This window comes from Pongo abelii, chromosome 10, assembly GCF_028885655.2.
Source record: "Pongo abelii isolate AG06213 chromosome 10, NHGRI_mPonAbe1-v2.0_pri, whole genome shotgun sequence".
NCBI classification, from domain to species: Eukaryota; Metazoa; Chordata; class Mammalia; order Primates; family Hominidae; genus Pongo; species Pongo abelii.
In genome coordinates this window covers 116,289,254-116,307,486 of record NC_071995.2, presented here as the reverse complement: position 1 = coordinate 116,307,486, position 18,233 = coordinate 116,289,254, and the positions used below count along the sequence as shown (strand labels likewise).

At 48.2% G+C, this 18,233-nt stretch overlaps 1 long non-coding RNA gene across 1 annotated transcript; it reads right to left on the bottom strand.

The window, feature by feature from the left end:
* Window positions 1–10,674: 10,674 nt before the first annotated feature.
* Window positions 10,675–17,961, bottom strand: LOC129049244 (uncharacterized). Its single transcript, XR_008512179.1, has 4 exons — window positions 17,687–17,961; window positions 12,817–13,302; window positions 12,440–12,546; window positions 10,675–10,805 (listed from the first exon to the last, which is right to left on the bottom strand). It is a non-coding gene; the product is annotated as an uncharacterized LOC129049244 (long non-coding RNA).
* Window positions 17,962–18,233: the final 272 nt, after the last annotated feature.

Genomic DNA, 18,233 nt, shown 5'->3' with positions numbered 1-18,233 from the left:
TGGCTAAGCTCGTTCCTTTGGAAATATCTGTTTTCAGACACCCCAACCTGAGCCTGCCATGGCATGTGGCACCTTTGCATAGAGCTCTGAAGTACAGTAGGAAAGTTAGAATGTCTTTTGAGTTCTGGGTCTCTCTGGGGGACCTATTCCTCCATTTCTGCTGTTTTCTGCTGTTCTCTGAGAGTAGCATCCCTTTTCACCTCACTGCCCCCACCTCCTTGCCATTTGGAAAGCCAAGATGACTTCTGAGGGGCTCCTTAGAGCTCACCGTCATTCAGGGCACCCCCTGAGGTCTTGTCCCTGAGAATCAGGGCTCTGGGCACGGAGTTCTAGGACATTCCTTTTCTTCCCTCTTCTCTGCTCCTCACACCAGTGAAGTTTATTCCCCCACCAAGGTGGATGCGGGTCCTTGGGATAGGTCCATGTTGGGTTATGTGGTTGTACCTATGATAACACGTTTGCAAAAGATTTCCCTGCCTGTCACCCTTAAGGAGTCCTGTTGGGGGAGCACAAAGGGAGGATGTTTGTTACAGTTCTGTGTTCTTCGCTCTAGCCTGGTGCGGGGTCCTCGAGTGGCTTCCCCATCGGGAGCCTGTGTCCCTCACCTGTGTGTGTTCCCTCAGTGCCCCACCTTCCCTCCCTCCTCTTGCTCCCAACCTGGACCAGCGACTCTTCCTGACCATGTTGGGGAAGCCCCTGGTGTTCTGTAGGAAGGATGCCGGGAGCAGGCCAGGCATGCAGATGGGAGAGGAGAGCCTCTGGGTCATTTGCCCATGTTTGCAAAGCCCTGACCCCCTGGATGTGACCTGATACAAAAGGGAAATCTGTCCCCAAGCAGAGCAATAGCAGGAGTATCTGGGCAGTGAACAGGAAGCCCAGGGCGGCCACAGCCCCTCTGTATTTCCTGGGTACTACCTGGTCCTTAGTTTTCTTGTAGCTACTATCTATCCAGGCATCTCCCTCCTAGAGAGCCAGAGAGAGGAACTGGAACTTCAAAAACCCTACCTGATCTTACTTTCAAAATCCAAATAGACCTATGGGGATCTCTTCCCCACCTTGGGTGGCTCCCAGACTGGTTCATGCTCTGGGGGCCAAACCTGCTTCCAAACCAGGAAGAATGGTGAGACCAGTCATGCTTCCCAGGAGCCTGGCTACAGGAAACCCCTGTGTTTCCCAAAGGGCCCTCCTGAATTGCCTTTCCAACACTCCAAGCTTACTGGGACTACAGGACTAAAGACCCCGGCTTGGGCTGCTCCTAAGTGGACACTGCTCTTCTGGGCACATCTATGGCTCTTGGCTTGATGACATGTGTGTGTCTTGGAGGTATTTTATACATGTTTGCCTGAACCCCAGCCACTCTGGGGTTGCTGGGGATGGCTCTTGTCAATGGACACCTCCCCATCCCAACACAACACTCTGTCCCAGCCCTGGGCCTGGACTTGCATCTGTCTTGGCTCTGCCCAGCAGCCTACTGAGTGCCTGAAACCCAACCACTCACTTCTCTTCCATCACACCAGGACTTCTTGGGTTCATGGGCTCCAGTCCTTGTCATGTTCCCTTGTGCCAAGAGAGAGGATATGAGGAAGGGAAGAGGCAGCCAGGGTCTACTAGCCTGCAGCTGAAATGTCCACAAGAACTGGCACCTTCCCACTCTCGCCTCTCCTGTCTCCAGAATTAACTAAAATGTCCAACCACAGCCTTTGGCAAAGCCTAGCATGGTCTCCAACAGCTGATTTTTCCACTCATTCATGAGCACCAGTTCGGGATTAAGGACAAGGCCTGAGTGATCCAGGGGGGAAAACCCAGCCCGTTGTGGAACAGGGTGCCTTGGGTCCATCTCTGAATCTGTGTCACTTGCTCTTGACTTCTCAATCTTTCCCCACTTTACTACTCTGTCCCCACCTGCATTGGTCTCTGCTGCAGCCAGGCCAGGCTCCTGGCCTTCAGTCCCTTCCTGACACCCCTACCCTGTCCCCTCTACACCGCCCTGACGTGTTGAGAAACCAGCTTTAAGTTGCACACATTTAAATCCAGGAAGAACCAAACCACTGCTTTCCCTGCTGGCTTCCATCTTTATTCACTGATAAAGTTTTGGGAGGAGGTTATATTCATCTTATGCAGGGAGGAAAAAAAAAGAGGAAAGAGGCTGTATATTTTTACATCATAATTACCAGCCTCACCTGCAACTCATTCTATACAATCCACACGACCAAGATTTGTGTGTTTGCCCTTGTCCCATCACAGCTGCACACAGGTGCCTTGTACACATAAGTCACTGACTCAGCAGCGAGTTGTTCCAGTCTGTCTTGCTTTTAGCAAACCCTCATATACATGGGCTTCCCAAGGGGACCAGTCCACAGGGTGAAGATTCACCAGGAAGCCTTGGCTTTGCAGAGAGAAACATCTCAGCTTTCTTTAAAGGGCATGTGGATTTGCACATAAATTTCACCCAACTCTTCCAGGATACAGATTGTTCATAAAACCAAGGAGCTTCCTTCTTGGCCTCCTGTGGGAGGACATGCCCCTTGTGTCCCCATCCCCAGAGCGAAGCTGGAAACCCAAAGTCATTGCTTAGATCCATTTTGTCCTAGTATTCCTTTTACTGATCAAAGAGAAAATTTTCATCTTGCCGTGGACCCCCCCATCCTCACCCCATCCACTTGTCTCCACAGCTACCTTGGATTGTCAGTCAATAGAAGCCCTTGACTGATATTGATCACTAGACTATTGTATCCAGGGAACCTAGTTCTTCCCTTTTTCTCACCTCCCATGCCATATACACACATCGTGCCCCTCCCCACAAACACACAAAACCAGCCTTATCTCACCTTCCACCATTCCCATCCCCACCTACAGCTGATCATCAAAGGCACACGGAGGAAGTAGTAGACACAGAGCTCAGGCCAATCATTATCTGGAGAAATCTAAACCCAGGGCTGGCAGGCTATGCCCCATAGGCCATATCCAGCCTGCCAAATGGATTTTACATGATTTAATTGAGGAAAAATCAAAAGAATAATATTTCATGACATGAAAATTCTATAACATTCAAATTTCATGTCAATAAACAAAATGTTATTGGAGCACAGTCACCTCTCCATTTACACAACCATGGCTGCTCCTATGCAACTGTGATGGAGCTGGCTATTTGCAACAGAGACGATGTGGCCCATACAGTCAAAAACATTTACAATCTGGCCCTTTCCTAGCTTTGCTAGCATTTGATAGAGAGGATTGGATATGGCTGTCAGGGGAGGAACAGGAGCCTTTGATAGAAAGGGTTGGATATGGCTCTCGGGGGAGGAACAGGAAGTTGGAAGGGGAGAGAACTTGTTTCAGCGGAAGAAGGCCAGTTTGCCCCAAGATGCAGCGGGCTGCCTCAGGAAGTGGAGAACTCCCTGTCCTTGGATAGGGTGGAGCAGATGTTGACTGCTTGGTCTGTGTGATATGGAGGCAATTCAGGCCCTGAAGGCTGGACCAACTCCCTGGACTTTAAAACTCTTCGTTTGCTGAGGGTGGCCATCATAACAAAATATCACACACTGAGTGGCTTAAACAACACGAATTTATTCCTCACAATTCTTGAGGCTGGAAGTCCCAAGATCAAGGTGTCAGCAGGGTTGGTTTCTGGTGAGGCCTCTTTCTTTGGCTTGCAGACAGCTGCCCTCTGATCGTGACCTCACGTGGCCTTTCCTCTGTGACTGCACATCCCCAGTATCTCCTCCTCTTCTGATAAGGACAACAATCTTATTAGATTAGGGTTCCAATGCTCTGTGATTTTATTCCCATCCCTGGCTTTCTTTCCCCACACTGGTTCTCAATCTTGAGTCCCGAAATATGCCCTCCCTATCCTCATCCTGTGCCCACCTTCACTTCACCCATCCATCCCCTGCAGGCTGGTCTTGTTCCACTGTGCCACCGTATCCCCAAGCCCCCCTCACCTCCATGAGGCTCCTAGGACTGCTGCAGCAAACCACCACCCACTGGGGCCTACAACAACAGATATATCATCTCTCACCCATCTGGATGCCAGAAGTCCAAAATCAAAGTGTTAGCAGGGCCATGCTCCCCCTGAAATCTATAAGGGAATCCTTCCTGGCGGCTTCTGAACTCCTGGTGCTTTCCTGGTCATCACTGGCATTCCTTGGCTTGCTGCCGTGTCAGTCCAATCCCTGCCCTCATCATCTCTCTGTGTGTCCCTATCTTCATATGACCATCTTCTTATAAGGACACGAGTCACATTGGATTAGGGGCCCACCCTACTTAAGCATGACCTCATCTTAACTAATTATATCTGCAAAGACCCTCTCTCCAGATGAAGTCTCATTCTGAGGTACTAGGAATGAAGACTTCAACGTGTCTTTTTTTTTTTTTTTTGGTGGGGGAAGGATCTGGGGAGACCACAACTCATAACACCCTCTAAGACATTTTCTCTTGTGCCTTGACTGGTCCTCCACTGTAGAACCCAGGTCCCCTGGAAGATAGATTCCCCAGATTTCCTGGTCTACAAGGTCAGGCTGTTGCTGTCATGGTTACCAAGCTTGCCCCAATCAACACGTCCCATCACTGAATTCCAACAGCTCTGGATCTCAGTTCTGTGGCTGTATGGGAACAGGCTGTGTGTAAGTGGCTTGTCTGTAGCAGGACTGTGACTTGACCCCTGAATGTGCCTCATGACCCTATCCAAAGCAGTTGGTGACACAGCATCTGATTTTATCTATACTCTTGTTCATTGACAAAGGAGTGGATTTTGATGAGCTACATTTTGCTGTTTCCTTTTTTGGCTTTGCCTATGATGTGGGGAAGTTCCCAGGCAGACTCACACGGCCACTCTCCCTGGCTCCCAGCCTCGCCTCCTCCCGTACCACCTCACCCTCACCTGCACACACCTGCAAGGGAATCACTTTGAACTCCAAGGGGAGTGACAGACAGCAAATGTCAGTCTGGGTCCTGGAATGTGGAGCCACAGTGAACCTCTGTCCTCTCTGGTCAGTGCCTGACTGTGATATTAACCCAAATCCCAGACTCCCTTCTCGAGGCCCTGCAATCCATACCCATTCTGTTACCAGTTTAATTTTGAAACCAATAGTGGGGCAGGAAGTTGATGGAAAATCTGCAGTCCCGGTGACCTCCTGGACTTGTCTTAGTGCCTGGCACATAGTAAGTGCTCAAGAAATGTTTACAGAATGCAGACAGAGAGGGTTGCTGGGTAAGAGTAAGACCCTGGCACAGGGAGTTAGAAGGGCACCATTGGCAGGGCTGGGTGGTATCGGGATTCCCCTTTGCCAGACCATGTTGTGGGTGCCGTGTCAACCCCAATGAGTTTGTTAGGTTTGTTGTTGTTGTTTAGAGTTAGAGTTTTGCTCCGTCACCCAGGCTGGAGTACAGCATGATCATAGCTCACTGCAGCCTCAAACTCCTGGCCACAAGCAATCCTCCCACCTTAGCCTCTCAAGTAGCTGGTACTACAGGTGCACACCATCATGCCTGGCTAATTTTTTACTTGTTGTAGAGACAGGGTCTTGCTATGTTGCCCGCACTGGTCTTGACCTCCTGGTCTCAAGCAATCCCCCTGCTTCAGCCTCCCAAAGCACCGGGATTACAGGGCTAAGCCATTGTGCCCAGCCAGTTTGCCAGGTTTAATATCTGTGACTTATGAAGCAACCCATTGAGTCAGGTGGCCCAGGACGTCTAGGAGGCAGAGTAATAATCTACCCTGAACAGCCTCCATTCACAGAGCACTTACTACGTGCCAGGCTGGAATTCCTATGATGGTTTGGGGAGATAGGTAGTCTTATTCTCGTTTCAATAGGGCAACTGTGGTACAGGGACACAAACCAGCCTCCAAATTGCAGACCCAGCATTTTAAAAACGGGTCATTGGGTTCATCCATTCCCAGGAACCCACCTCCAGGTCTAGGGGTTCATGCCCAGCTGCTCATGGAAATGTTACAGTCCCAGCCTCTGAGACTTATTGGCAACTTGGAACCAGGAGAGAGAGGAAAAGCAGGAAGTTGTGGAAGGGAGGGTGCAGGAGCCGGCAGGGACCCTCCTGGGAGTTTGCACGGAAGCTTGCACTTATGTTCTCAAACTGACAGGCTGCCAGCAGCAGCCCGGATTTCCAGGAAATGTACATCTGGGTTGGCAGAGTCCCTCCTGGGTCCCTCCAGTATCCCTGCTCCAGGCTTCCTATCCCCTCCGTCTCTCCTGCTGGATGTTGCACTGTGGTCCTGTGTTCCTGAGAGGCGTACATCAGTGAGTGCTCTTCCCTCTCCGGGGTGGGAAAGGGCCCTTCCTTCCCACTCATTGGGATCGTGCAGCTCCCATTTCCTAACACCAAGAATATGAAGGATTCATCTCATGGGGTCGAGAATGGCTGTCCTCCTTCCACTGAGGACTGAGCTGGAGGAGATGGACTCTATCTAGAATGTGCCTGACCTAAATAAGACCTTGTTTCCCAAGCATGTCCCATAGACCTTTCATTCCATGGAAAACTAGCTGGATTTGCATTATTGAAAGGGTCCTGGGACAAGTGTGCATTGGAAATGCTTAGGTAAAATGAAACTAATTTCTTGATTGCAGGACCTATCAGAACTTTTAAGACACTATTGTGTGGTTGAATCTCTAAATGGCTGATAGGAGGCTGTTCTTCCCAAGCTTTCCCAGGCTTGTTTCTGAATCTCCAACAAGGTCAACCTCTGTGAATGAGACTTGATACCTTACATGGTACTGAAGGAGGCAATGTCAATGTACTGGCCCATAGAAAAGAGCTGACCACTAGCATTCATAGACCCTGCTAGGAGATGAGAAAGGTAGCTTAGACCCCGATTCCATGCATGTGGACAGTGGTTCCGTGAACAAGAACACCACATCTGGCTGATGGTGTCTTCCAATGGAGAGGTCAAATTTGCTGTGTGTTGGTGGCTTCTCCAACATACCATGGCTTGGAGGCCAATGTGAAAAGTATATAAGATGTAACACCCTCAGAAGGGTTAAGTTTGCACCTGAGTTTTCATCTTCAACCAAGTCATTGGGATGATGATCTAGAAGGACCTCTAAGATCTAGAAGGATAAAGATCTGGTCCAAGGAGTACTAATATGTAACGGATCTACCACCAGCGTCCCCTCCTGTACTCTTGGCAGACATCGCTAATCCATCACAGCATGCCTTCCCACTGATCACAGATGTAGCTTCAGGGCATTCGAGTTACCACTTAAGATGGATATGAGTGACCCTCCCTTATCTCACTCTTCTCCTCCTTTCACAGAAGCAGGATCTGAGGCCCAGAGAGGAAAGCTATAATAAACTCCCCTAAGTCAGGTCCCTTCTAAGAGGCAGAGGTAGGTTTAGAACTCAGGCCTCAGAAACTTCCCGAAGCCAAGCCATTTGGGCTGTAGTTGGTGGACAGTCTATCAGGGCCCTGCAGATGTTTCTTCTCAGTTAGGGAACTTGGAAAATGCAGACAGAAAGATTCTGTCTCTAAGACTCTGTGTATGATCCTACTAGGTAATCTGCCTGCTTGGAGAAAAATCATTTATCTTCTGGGATGGCTTCACCACAAGGCCTGAATGCTACCCCCAGTCTAGTAACAGCTGGGCTGGAAGTGAAGGCATATGGGGGCCTTAAGGAATAACAGTGTGCATGGTGATGTGCAGGAGAGCTGCAAGGGCTTTTCTTTTTTGAGGAGGTTTGTAAAATTTCTGCAGTTCAGTCTGGGCTTCTGGGAAGTCAGGGGATGCTGCATATAAAGGGCAGGAAAAGGAGCCTGACTCCAATTGCTCTTTGGTTTCTTCCCTGAATGGAAGGCTCAAAATCAAGTTTCCACCCAGATAAGATCTTGAGGTCCTAGTGGACCACCAGCTCTACTCCTGAGCTCTTGAAATACCTCTAATCACCAGCTCAGTGGCTGAGAGTACCTTCTTGTCCACTGCCTCTTCTTTTCCTTCTCGTCTTCACTTATCCCCCATCCACCTTCTGCCCGATAATATCTCCCCTGTATTGTAAACTGAGGAGAAAGTTGCACAATTGTAGAGATGAAAAATAGCTGCCATGTATTTAGCTTAAATTAGCTCAGAAGAACGGCTCCCTCCCTCCATTGAGCGGGCAGGAATTGTTTATGCCAACATGCTATTTGCATCGCGCCTTCTTAGATTTGAAAGTCTAATGATTAAAAACAAATCTTAGTTTTTATTTTCCACCACTTAAAAAAAAACCAGCTTGCCTAGTTCTTCTAGTTTAAAAATACCCTGACCTCCAGCACTACAGTGAGAATTTTGGGAAGGCTGGTACCAGGATATCAGGAGGAAATAAATACAGGCCAACAATAATCAGAGAGGCCTTTTCTGAGCGATGGGTAACGGGATGATCAAGGTAGAAGAGAGGTCTTTGTGTCCTCACACAGATGCTGGCATTCTGGGTTTGTTTGGAATTCAGTGAACCTCTGTCCTCCCTGACAGAGATTTCTTCACCAACCATTCATTCAATGGGTGATTTGTTGAGCATCTACTATGTGTTAGACCCTGGGCATTCAGTGATGAGTGATACAATGTCTCACCTGTTCTGAAGCCTAAAGCCCAATGGGGAAGAGAGACAAGAACCAAGCCAACAACAAATATATAAATTTGCAACTCATGTAGATCTATGGAAAGAAAACTCACGGGGGACCAGAAACATGGGAGAGGGTATACTGTGGGAGAGCTGCTGGCAAAGGTCTTTCTGAGAAGGTGACATTTAAGTCAAGATCTAAAGGAAGAGAAGGGGAAAGAGATGATCATTCTAAGCCAGGGTTTCTCAACCTCAGTACTGTTGAGCTATTTGGGGCCAGATAATTCTTTGAGGTGGCGACTGTCCTGGGCATTGAAAGATGTTAAGCAGCTTCCTCAACTCTCCCCACGAGATACCAGTAGCATCTGGTACTGGTGACATCCGAAAACATCCCCAGACACACCCTGACTTTGCTGTCTGGAATCAATCCCCATAAAGCCCCAAGCCTTGGAGCACAGAAGCCGGAAGCCCATACGGTGGCATGTCAGGCATGGTGTCAACTGAGCTTCTCTGACCCCCACTTCTGATATGGCATCCAATTTGGAGTCTCTGTTCTCCATGAGCTCCCATAGCTGTCCCATATTCCACAAGGCATTGCTTCTGTGCCACGGTCCTCTAGTTCTAGCATAGCCCTTTTTTGGGGTACATTGGTGGATTTCAAAAGCCTCCAGTTGACATCCAAAGTGTGACATCCAAAACCATCTCCAGACATTGCCAGATGTCCCCTGAGTTGTCTCCAGGCCACACAACTAGGATTCAAATCCAGCATCCTGCCATCTGCAACCTTCCATGGGAGAAAGGAAATCAGAGGGGAACAGGAAAACACAAGGAGGGGACTCCTCGAGTGAACATGGCAGGGAAATAGGTTTTTTAAAGCACTAGTTAGCATCACCAGTAGTTTGAAGGCTGTCTAGGTAAGGAGAATGTGGACTTGCCTTTCACCGTCTGCATGGACAGGGGCTGAAATCTCCAGTCATTCTCTCCATCCTTCTGCAGCCCTTCTAAGAAGCAAATCCTCTTGCTGAGCTGAAATCTCGAGACTTGCATCCGGCAATCTTGGTGTTGCTTTCTGAGGCTACTCAGGGAAAGCCCTTCTGTATTCCGCAGGAAGGAAAGTCTCCCAGATAGTGAAGGGCCTTTTCTACCTTCCTTGCAATTTCCAGTTCACTGTGAAGAAGAGAGTCAGGCCAGGTTAGAACGGCTGTCTCTGGTAGCAATGAAGCAACAACATGGATAGTCTGGACAAGATGTGGCAGTTCCGTCCAGTCCAAATCAGTCCAATGTGACTGATTTGGGCATGGAGGCAGGCAGTGGGTGAGGACAGCCTCTGTAGGTCTTGCTGTTTTACCCCTAGAATCAAATCCCTGGGGCTTCCGGCAGTCCCAGGATTGGGAAGGGTAACAGAGAGGCAGAGTTGGGCACTGCAAAAGACCAGATCTTGGAAAAATGCTTTGGGAATTGGGACATCTTCCAAGAAGACAATTGAGTTGGCTGGGGCTCTGCCTGGGATGGGGTCAACCTCTCCCCAACACAGCCCTGTCCAGGTTGGGGCATTGGCAGCTTAAGTGCGTTCTGGACAATTAATGTAAAGTATTGGTCCTGTAAGATTCTAGCCATTTTCCTCTGCTTATTTTTCTATATGTGTTACAAGTAATAATTTTTAAATGGGTACATATGAACTTGTGTAAGTTCAAGTAACTGCTATGTAGCTACAGCATGGGCATCAAGGTACTCTAAGGTGCTTGCCCTGCCACAACGAGGCCCCCTGCCCCAGCCCCCTTTCCCTCCTAGCCAGCCTTCTAGAGAGCACTGCACACCCTGCCCCTTCAAAGCTATCTGGACAGTCTGGCTCGACTGGAGCATTAAGGGAGGGGCTGCCCTTGGTCAGGCTTCTGCACAACTGTGAGATGCATAAATCTTTGCCTGGCCCCTTCTTCCTTCTTTTCAGAAGTCTATCTCCTCCTGAGGACCCCTGTGGTTCCTACCTATCAAGGAATATCATAGATTGTACTCCCCACCCCATCAAAACACACCCTGAATTTGCTGTCTGGAATCAATCCTCATAAAGCCCCAAGGCTTGGAGCACAGAGGCCAGAAGCCCATATGGTGGCATGTCAGGCATGGTGTCACCTGAGCTTCTCTGACTCCACTTCCAAGATGGCATCCAATTTGAATTCTCTGTTCTCCATGAGCTCCCATAGCTGTCCCATATTCCACAAGGCATTGCTTCTGGGCCGCAGTCCTCTAGTTTCCTCATAGCCCTATTTTTGGGTACATTGGTGGATTTCAAATGCCTCCAATTGAGCAGCCAAAGGATTCTAAGAAAATCTTCCCTGCATTTCAAAGGCTCATGTCCCCAGCCCCATTCACTACACCCTCAGTAGAGCCCAGCATGGAGCAACCTTGTCCCTTCATTCCCCAAATCTTCATTTTATATAGTCATTTAGTAAATATTTATTAAGTGCCTCCTGTGATTCTGGAAAAAATGGAGAAAAGTGGGTGCTGCCTTCAGGGTACTAGAAGTCCGGTGGAAGAGAGGGAGGAGTTCCAGTAGGGTCCCAAGGCCCCAGAGGAGCTCCCAACCCAGAAAAAGACCCTCCAGGAAGGATTCTCAGGAGAGGAGACTTCTGAATCGTGTCTTGAAATTTGAGTAGAATGGTAGGGAATGCTGTGTCAGACAGAAGGAACAGCCTATGTGTGGACTCAGAGGCAAGATCATGATTTATTGAGGGTAACTGCAAGTGGCCAAAATCCTGCCCCCTGGCACTTGCCTGCCTTTCCCTGCTTTCCCCAAAGCCTGATTTTGGGACCCTGGAGTCTCCATCTCCAAACAGAGGGTTCCCTGGCTCAGATGTGGAGACCTTGACTTCTTTCCCCAGCATGCTCTAGTTCCTACTGTTAGCCTTGGTGTCCTGTGGGGGAAGATGTCTGAGGAGAGTTTTGTGCTTGCTGGAGTCAGACCGGTACTCAGGCCACCTCAGGCCTGCTCTGCATCCCTCTCTGGGATGCAGACCTCTCTCTCTCTCTCTCTCTCTCTCTGTCTCTGTTTCTGCCTGCCTCCACACAGTGAAGGATGTGTCTCTATTTCTTAGTGCCCTGCATTGGGTCCTGAAGTCCTTGGGCATCTTGGCTATAGATGGGTTGGCCATGAGCCCTTCTCTCTAATGCATTTGCATTCCTGTTCCTCTTTTGCTTCACTTTCCCACTATCAACTCTTGCGACCTGTGTCTCTGATGTCTCTGGGGCCCCGAGTTCTGTCTTGCCATACCAAAAAACCTCCTTCAGCAGTCTTACCATGTCCTCTTTCTTGGACAGTTCATATCACTCTATGAATAGGCCCCTGAAGTGTTGAGGTCAAGGACATGCGTGAATGTGGAAACGTATTTATGGAAAGACCCTACACTAAGGGTCTCCAACTAAACATTACAGGTATGATGGGCAAAATGCTGGTTTGTTACAGAAACGACTGAAGAAGACCTAGGGGCCATAGTGGGCCACAGGCCAAGTCTGCAATACAGCATGAAGTGTGGGAAAGAATGTATCAGTCCTGTTGATGGAATGGTGTGTTTGCTGTCCCTATAAATATATGTGAGGGTTTGAAAGGCAGAAAACAAAGCATCTTTGCTGACCGCCAGACTCCCAGGGTATATATGGCTACTGCAAATTAGCAAGGCTTGTTTATCTGCTTCAACTTGACTCAATTTGCATTTCCTGAGCCACTGTCTATTGTGGATAATGATTTCATCAACACTTTCTCAGCATCAGCAGCCCCTCCAGAGTATTCCTTGAATTTTCTTAGCTTTGTGCAGCCCACGAGCACTTAATATATCACTAACCCTTGAGTTTATTGGAGGGAGTGAATGAAATAATGAATGTCAATAATGTTACGCAATACCTGGCACACAGTAGGTGCTTCATCAATGTGGCTTTTCTTCTCAATCACCCAAATGAACTTCCCCCAGAATCCCACCTCTAGGGGGACATTCCTGAAAAAATAAGGAACTAGAATAGAGAGGTGGTGGGTGTTACCCATTTATTTAGATACTTGTGTCCTGGTGAGCATGGGGAGGGATGCCCAAGTTTCATAAGGACACCCCCTACCCCTGTCTACAAGGCAGAGGTCTCTTAGGATGCGAGAGAGTCTCTGGCAAGACCAGCCCCCACCCCACCAAGGTCCTCATAGAAACAGAACATTCTTTCTCCAGATCCCAAAGCAGAAGTTCACTGGGGCAGATAAGGCAAGTCACATCACGTCTGTGCCCTTGACCATACCTGGACCAGGCAGAGAAGATCCCAGACTTAGGTGGTCAACGTTTCCACCCCAAGCCTCTCATTTCTCGCTCTCTCTGAGACTTGATCTTGTACCAGGATCCACTCCACAGACTTAACGCATGATTAATTTGATTGATTACTCTTGAAGTTACTGACCTTAGGAAAATTCCTCAATTGTAAAAAGGCTTTCTCTATATGTAAATTATGCTGTTATCTTTTTCTATACACAAAGTATATAGACCTATAAATATTATACATATATATTATATATATAAAGACTAATTCTTGTACAGACCAACGCGGACCGATGGTCCATATTCTTTTCTCCATGTTTGTTTGTGTCGACTGTTGCAGAATGAGTTGATGTAAGAAGGTGGTTTCATGTTTTCTTTTTTGGGGCCACTTCTTTCTTTTCCTTTCCGTTTCTATCTCTGTCTGTCTCCGTCTCTGTCTCTCTCTTTCTCACTTGTTGCCAATGTCTTGTTGCTGAGAAAGAACACTCTATTCAGATGCCATCCAGGAAAGAAAGGCCAGATGGATGGAGGGTCCACTGTGTATATTTGTACAGAATCATTTATAAAGTTTTCTACACTTCTAAAAAAAGTATTTCTAACTTGGGCTGTTGGACAGTTTGTCTGCCTCTGAGCCGGCAAGCCTGTTGTTTCTTGTGTTTAGTGCAATGTTAGTGAGAAACCAATGTCTGAATTATTTATGCCAATAAAAAATTTGAGAATTACTGCATTGCACTACCGCCAAGACAGGTCTGAATTCTATTGTTGTCTGTTGTACAGAAAGAAGCTTGAATTATGATGTTGGCCAGTGTATCAGCCAGCTATCACCACGGTAATGCTGTGTAACAAGGCTCCCCCAAACTCCATGGCTTACAACAGCTAACATTTATCCTCTTGCTCGTGGGTCTGCGATTCTAGGTTGGGTTTACCTAAGAGGCTCCTTTTTAGGCTTCAGGTCAAGTTCAAGTCAGCTCCACATGGCTCCCTGTTTCAGGGGCCAGGCTGAAGAAGAAACTCCCTGGGGCATGCTCTTCCCATGAAAGATCATCAGAACATATGAGCCAAACAAGGCTGGGTGTGATGGCTTAAGCCTGTAATCCCAGCACTTGGAGAGGCTGAGGCAGGCAGATTGCTTGAGCCCAGGAGTTTGAGACCAGCCTGGGCAACATGGCGAAACCTCATCTCTACAAAAAAAAAAAAAAAAAAAATTAGCCAGGTATGGCAGCAGTCACCTGTAGTCCCAGCTACTCAGGAAGCAGAAGTGGGAGGATCACTTGAGCCTGGAAAGTTGAGGCTGCAGTGAGCCATGATTGTGCCACTGCACTTCAGCCTGGGTGACAGAGCAAGACCCTGTCTCACAAAAAAAAAAAAAAAAAAAAAAAAAAGCCAAGCCAACCAGCCTGTAGAGACACATTCACGACATCATCTCAAACCATATGCCCTAATATTTCATTGGGTCAAGCAAGTCAAATAACTGAGCCTTTCAATAGGACAGTATTGTAAACTCCACCCAGAGTGGGAGGGGGAAGGAAGTGAATGTTTCCTGCACTGTAATCCAAGTTATCACAATCTGGCCAAGTATTCTTCCAGCCAGCCAGGCAAAAATGCATTCTCTCCCCTAGGGACAAATGCAGAAAGTCGTCCGTGAATTCGTCATGTGAATGCAGAAATATACACGGATGTGCACACAACTACAGCTCTCCACATTGAGCATGTGATCTGTGCCCAGATTAATCCCCACAACCACAAAATTCCATTTTATAGATGTGAAGGCTGGGTGCAGAGGGATGAAGTAACTGGCCCACCCCAAGGTCAGAACCCAAAGCTCATAGCCCTCTTGGGGCCACACACAGCATGATGGGCTTCTAAGTACCTTGGATTTTTAAAAGCCACTTTATAAAGTGCTTTTATGAAACAAGATCTCACCTGACCTGGAAAACCACTGAGGCTGGGACTATTCAACTCATTCAACAGCAGAATAACTGAAGATGGAGAAACAGGCTATCCGGCAAATCTGACTGGAACTCCCAGGCCCCTCCCTAGAGGAGCTGCTGCTGAGAGATGGAAGAACTGGCCTCATCTGTCCTGGTAAGTCCTTCTCAGCACGTGCTGGAAGGGAGCAGATTGACAGGCTGGAGTCTAATTCTATTAAATAGCACCGCCACGTGCAAGCTATGTTGCCCTGGCAAGGTCACTTAGCTGCTCTGAGCCTCCATTGTCTCATTTGTAAATGTGCATAATTATTGTACCTGTAGTACCTACCTCCCAGCGTTATGAGGCTTACATGAATTAACATCAGTACTTGGAGCAGTGACCAGCACCTAGTAAGTGTTCTTAAATACACAAGTTACTAGTTTGAATGTTTATTGCTAGGCTGGGCGTGGTGGCTCACACCTGTAATCCCAGCACTTTGGGAGGCTGAGGCAGGTGAATCGCTTGAACTTAGGAGGAGTTCAAGACCAGCCTGAGCAACATGGTGAAACCTCATTTCTACTAAAATTACAAAAAAATTAGCCAGGCATGGTGGTGGGCGCCTGTGGTCCCAGCTACTTGGTAGGCTGAGGCAAGAGGATCTCTTGAGCCTGGGAGGTGGAGGTTGCAGTGAGCCAAGATGGCATCACTGCACTCCAGCCTTGGAAACAGAGCGAGACTCTGTCTCAAAAGAAAAAAAAGTATGACTGTGGTTCATTTCTAACATTAGTGCCTAAGGGCAAACTCCACCATGAGTGCCCGTCTGCACCCTAGAATGCAAATCTCTGCTGAGTTAACCCAGACCTGTCTCGCCCTCAATCTCTCTCTCAGAGAACAGCAATTGGTATCTAGCACTGTAAACTTTTCGACACACCTTCACAAGCATGATTTCTTCCCACTTACCACATTCAGATGGGGTGGGTGTATGAGTTGGCCCATTTTACACAAGGGGAAACTGAGATTGCAAAAAGTGAAAGTCTCCTACAGTATCTGCATGTCTGTCCTGGGCTATCTCACTCAGACCAGCTGGGTGACCCAACTGGGCAATGACATCAACTCTCAGAACCTCAGTTTTTTTTTTTTACTGTAGAATTGGGATAATAATTACATTCATTTCAGAGAATTGTGGTCAGGATTAAAAGCAGGTAAAACATTTAGCACAATTCCTGGCATAAACAACCAATATACATTAGCTATTTCAAGCCCAGATCTGACATTTAGCTCTGGGAGAGTGTTGACATGGGGAGGCGGTGTGAGACAATACCAGAACCTTCCATCCTCCTCTCTCCTTTTGCAGGCATAAGAGAAGGGGAAGAGTCTTTCCCGGGGCCTGGAACTAATTGATTATCCTGGTTCTGGCTTGTGGTCTTCTGTGGCCGTGGGGTCGCCATCAATCAGGCACAGCAGGTGCTGAGCTGAGTGAGGGAAACCTTGCGAGTAATCAGAACTAAACAGCTCATTAACCTCTGTGCACAGGCTTCAGGGCAAGTGCCTGGTAACCAGAAACACAGGCACAGATGAGGTGCTTGCCCAGCTGCCTGGGTTGCAGGGACAAGGCCTCTGAAACCCCTCTAGTCCTGGACTCCTCTTCACCTTTGCCAAGAATGAGACTCTCCAGAACCCACCCACATCTCCCATCTCCCATCATTCAGTTCCCAGGAACAGTGCTAAGCACGTTACATTTGTCATCTCACTTAACCCTCACCATGGTCCCACGTAGCAAATGCTGTATTGTTCTTGTTATGCAGATGAAGCTCCTGAGCTTCAGAGAGGTTAAGTGACTTGCTCAACATCACACAGTGGAAAGTGTGGAGCCAAGATTCGTACCCAGACCATTTGAATCTGGGGCCCATGCTCTGAACTGCAATTCAGTTTTTTTGTTTGTTTTGTTTTGTTTTGTTTGAGACAGGGCCTCACCCTGTTGCCCAGGCTGGAGTGCCGTGGTACCATCTCAGCTCACTGCAGCCTCAACCTCCCGAGCTCAGACGATCCTCCCACCTTAGCATCCCAGGAAGCTGGGACTAGAGGTGCATGCCACCACGCCCAGCTGATTTTTTTTATTTTTTGTAAGACAGAGGTCTCTCTGTGTTACTCAGGCTGGTCTCAACCTCCTGGGCTCAAGTGATCCTCCTGCCTCAGCCTCCCAAAGTGCTGCAATTACAGGTGTGAGCCACCTCTCCTGGCCTGAATTGCAATTCTTGATGACTTTCAGGGAAGACAAGAGGCAATGAAAAACCATTGCAATGAATCAATGCTTCTCAACCAGGGGCTATGTTGCACCCCGGGGAACTTGGCAATGTCCAACTGAGGGATGCTAATGGCATCTAATGGCTAGAGGCCCAGGATGCTGTCCAAATCCTCTAATGCATAGGGCAGCCCCCCACAACAAGAATCATCCAGCCCAAAATGCCAGTGGTACTGGAGTTGAGAAATCCTGCAAGTACAGGGCGTGGTGGGGCACACTGGCTTGGGTTACAGTGGGGAGCAATTGGACAGTGTTCATGGAAGAACTGAAAGACCTTGGTTGGAGAGCAAGTCATCTGCTTTCACTTTACAGACACAGCAAGAGAAGTGATGTAAATTGCTAAGGGACAGACTGAAATCTAAGCCAGCATTCCTAAACACCTTCTATGCAGTGGGCACAGGGCCAGGGATGCTACCAGCTCACACATTTAATGATCATTCATTCAGACATTGCCCAGCTCAGTCAAGACCCTTGGAGTTGAAAACAGTCATCCCCATTCTGTAGTTGCAGAAGCCAAGGCTCAGAGACATGTGCTATGTGCTCAAAGCCACACAGCTAGAAAGGGCCAGAGCTGGGATTTGAACCTGGGTCTCCTGTCACTTGCACGGCCACATTTTCAGAAAAGCAAACCAAAGACACTAACCTCAGGGAGTCTGCCGCCACCTCTGAGCAGGAGCATCTTGTATGCATAGTCAGGAAACCCCGGATATGAGTTTGTGTCGTGGCCAAAACACCACTTAGCCGCTGTGTGACCTTGGGTAAGTCGTTTCACCTCTTGGAGCCTTGACTCGCTCATCTGTAAAATGGAAATCATGAAAGTGCCTATTTCAAAAAATTGTGAATCCTCATTGACTTGATGTAAAAAACTTTCAATGTTTAGCACAGAGTAAGACTTCAGTGCATGTTTTAGCTCAGGGCATTCTGGGAAGCAGGATTGGGACTTGGATGGGGGACGTTTGTTGACGGCCTTGAATTCCAGGCTAAAATTTGGGGCTTAGGCTCATAGGCAGTGGTGGTCCAGAGGCGGCCAGTCAGTTGATGTGGTCAGCCATGCAAACCCCACATGCACGGTGCGAGCAGTGCTTCCCCCATCCTGAAATGAGCTCTGGCGGAAGGTCCATGTCCCCCTTGAGCATTTCATACATCTTCCAAGAGGCTCCAGGGAGTTCAGGTAGGGTCATGTCCAGGGT